Here is a 3,943-nt window from a genome sequence, read left to right on the forward strand (position 1 = left end):
GTGCTGTACAAAATATGTTTTATAAGGTTTTTGGCATGGGAAATTCATTTATGATTTTATTCTATTGACCTGTTTTTCATATTCAAATTTACCCCACTAAGAGAGTTTTCTTTTGTTCCAGGTCAATGTATGTGGTTCTGCTTCCTTACCTGTAAACTATTAAAAAAGGATCAAGAATGAATTAGTGTAATACTCAAGAAATTTCAAATAGATATTATCAGCAATATGTCATATCAATGTGTACTGAAATGAGGAAAGACTTGTAAGTCCTCAGATACCATCAGCCAAGGAAAGTGGGAGTCTCAAGAGTCAAAGTCTAAAAGATGGTCAGGACTTGATAGGTATGGTGATATTTACGGCACCACTTCATGGCAAGATGGGCCTGTAATTTATTAGATGCACCAAGAATGCTACATATCAATCACATCTTCAGACAAGGCTGAAAAGTCTAATGATGCAAATGGAACGAAAGTGATATTGTTCCAAGTACAAGTCAAACATCAAGCTCTGAAATGCCAGCTCTGTGTGATGATGAGATAGGGGGACTATTGCCTGCTAAGCACCTGCGTTCTTCTGTGGGTGGATCACTTATCGAGAAAACAAAATGTGTTTGTTGTCTGAAGGGTGAGGACACGAAGCATCCAAATAGAGGAAAGGGCAAGTTGTTCAGAATCAACATACACTCGGCATGGCTCTCTTTCAAACGCCACACAGTTTTAATAGAAAATGAAGAGTTGCGGGATCGTATCCGACAATTTGTCGAGTCCACATCAGCGCTGTCAGACCCTTTTGCAAGAGACATTATGTATCAACATAACTGCTGGAGTAAGTATGTAAGCCACCTGAAGTTTGAACAAAGTAAAGGAATGAATATTCAGAATGTGTCTATGTCAGAGGCGAACAATTTGTTCTTTAGACACGTGGATGCCGTCATCTTTGCTGAGCGTGAGATCCATGCATTGCAGTCTCTTTTAGCAGACTACAAACGTATTGTCAGTGACTATGGTTATCCAGTGGGTGAAGTTAAGTAATTCTACATCAAACGTCTGCTCCTAGATGACTATCAGGATAAAATTGATTTCCAAGAAGGAAATGCAAGGAACAGGAGTCCATGGGTGTTTGACACTGTGGGAGGGGGTGAGTATATTAAGGCTGCTATGTTGTCCCTTGGCATCACTGATGAGCAGCTCACTCAAAACCTAGAACCACTCCTGTCAAAGAAGATCAAAGACACATCTACTGTCCCAAGGCCACCTCACATTGACCATCTCGAAGAAGCTGAAAAGGTATGTGAGCAACTACTGCAGTTATTGACTTTGTTAAAATCACCTACAGGAAAAACTGTTGAGCTCAGTCCCCTCACACTCAGCCTGGCCTCCATAATCACCTACTACGTCACTGGACTGTGTACCTCAACTGCAGTTAACCTTGGCCCCACTGTTCATAGTATGATAAGGAGTAAAGACCTGGTGGACACACTTCACAAGAGTAATGTCTGCATCAGCTACTCAGATGCACTTCTCCTCTATGACCACTGGGCACTTAATGATGTTGAGGTGTCAGGCACCTGCTCACTAGAGATCGCAAATAGCAAGTCGGCCATTGTCATTGTTGACAACGGTGATTTCAAGATGGATACTATGACAAGCAGTGAAGCAGGCACTCACAGAACTAATGTCATGTTCGTGCAGCCAGAAATCTACGAAAGGAAACCAGATGAAGTGCCTTTTGCCAGGCTTGCCAAGAAGTCGATCTGTGAACAGCAGAGAAGAAAATTTGGAGAGATCACACATGTTCAACAATACAGATGCCCCCTTGGCAGTACCAGCGAGCCAATAGTACAAGACTTCAACACTGCTTTTCAAGATGGCCGAGATCAGTTTGAAACTCTCCTGAACGAGCGAGTATTCACAAAGACACAGCCTCTCTCTGCAACCATCCACAAGAATAAAAGGCCAAGCTTTGCCAGTGAACAGATTTGTGCACCAGCAGGTACGGCTATGGAAGTGGCTCAGATGGAGAGGTCAGGTCTGGTGGCCCTGGTGGACCTTGCAGAAGGAGTCAGCCCTTGATGGGAGAGTGACTGAGGAGTGCTTGTCTCTGTACAATGTTGACAGGTCTTTGCACAAAACAATGAAGAGCAAGCCCTTGAATCAGTTTAACCTTGACCCACTTGTTCTAGAACCAGAAAACTACATCATCATTGTCGACATGGGTATGATCTGGCGGCTAGCCACTCCCACACCCGAGGACCGTGAGGCAAAGATGTGAGATGGTTCAAAGTATTGTTGGAAGGACTATCTAGAAAAGATCTGCAAGATCATTTTCGCACGCCATGCCATTTCAAGCCCTTACATCATTCTTATCAACGATAAGTATGACCTTCCTTTCAGCATCAAGGATGATGAGCACGATCGAAGGGCAGCAAAACAGGCACATATTCCAAACGTTTTTCCAAAGCTAACAGACACTTTCCAGGAGCTGCTGAATTTAACCTACTGATGGTCAGATCAGGGAACAAGATCAGACTGCAAAAGTTCCTCAGGGAGCAGCTAAAAGCACAAGCTTCTATGATGTCTTATGGAATAATCTACTGTGAGGAGAAATAGCTACCAATGTGAGCACTGGTGTGGAAAACAAAGACTTTATTTTCAGACACCCACAGGCTGACACAATGATGTTCTCTACCTATGCCAAGCTTAGGACGGGGAACTTTAATGTGGCAGTTGTACTTGACAGTGAAGATACAGATGTGTACATTCAAGCAGTATATCTCTCACAGCAACTCTCTGATGATCTACTTATGAAACGCAAGCATGTCTTTATCAACTTCCATGACATGCTATCAGAATAAGTCTCACATATCATCATCCCTCTCCATGCGATCACTGGCAATGATCATACGTCAGGGTTCTATGGCCATGGAAAGAAGTAGGTGTTGGAGACGGTGATCTCTGATCCCGAGGCTAGAAAGCTCCTGGACGAATTGGTTAAAACATTGACTTGGAGGATAGTATCAGACCTGATATGAAGACCTTTGTACTGTCCTGTATCTATGGTGAAAGTGCAGATGTTATATGCGGCAGGCAAGGGCTTCCAAGTGGCAAAAAATGAAGAAGAAGAATAATATATGCCTCCCATCTGATGACGACTCCTTGAATCCTCATGTTCAAAGGACAAACTATATCATATATTGCCAACTACACTACATGTCTGACCATCCATCCCCTATTGGTCATGGATGGGAACTTTTGAAAGGAAAATTCCGACCAGTGCACTACACCCCCCCCCCTCCCATTGCCCCAACAGCTCATGCTTCCTGAAACCTCAGAGGAAAGTGAATCTGACAGAGATGAGTGAGTGGGGATTCAACAGATTCCGAAGTATAAAAGTCCCATGATTGACGTAGAACAATTGATTCAGTGGTGTTCATTTGCAATCAATTTATTGTTTAACCTTTCCTTATGATTAAATGTGTTTCAACCATTAACTTTGGTTTTGTTGTAAAGTAATTTTTGTATCTTTACTTTTACTTCTATCATTAATAGGATAATTCATCACAAAAAAAAAAACAAAAAAAATTTCATTACAACCTACTATAAAAGGTCTGTAACAACCTAGTTAAGTTGAACGTTTGGTGCTCAGAATCGGTGGTCATAGTAAATTTGAACATGAGAAATCAGGTCAAATCAGTAAAATAACATCAGAAATGAATTTCCCATGTCAAAACAAAAAACTCCTATGAAACATATTTTGTACAACACTCTAAGCCAAACCAGGAAAAAGTAAATTTTTGGAACTGGCGACGGCGGCCATTTTATTAATTCAGGGCTCTCAAATGTTATGCCCCCACTTTTGACAGCGGCATGGGGGCTATTTTTTTTTTTATCCCTCCAAAAAGTCAAATCCAATGAGAAAAGTACCTCCACTCTCAGTGGTCACT

This window comes from Palaemon carinicauda, chromosome 29 (genome assembly GCF_036898095.1).
Source record: "Palaemon carinicauda isolate YSFRI2023 chromosome 29, ASM3689809v2, whole genome shotgun sequence".
Classification (NCBI taxonomy): domain Eukaryota; kingdom Metazoa; phylum Arthropoda; class Malacostraca; order Decapoda; family Palaemonidae; genus Palaemon; species Palaemon carinicauda.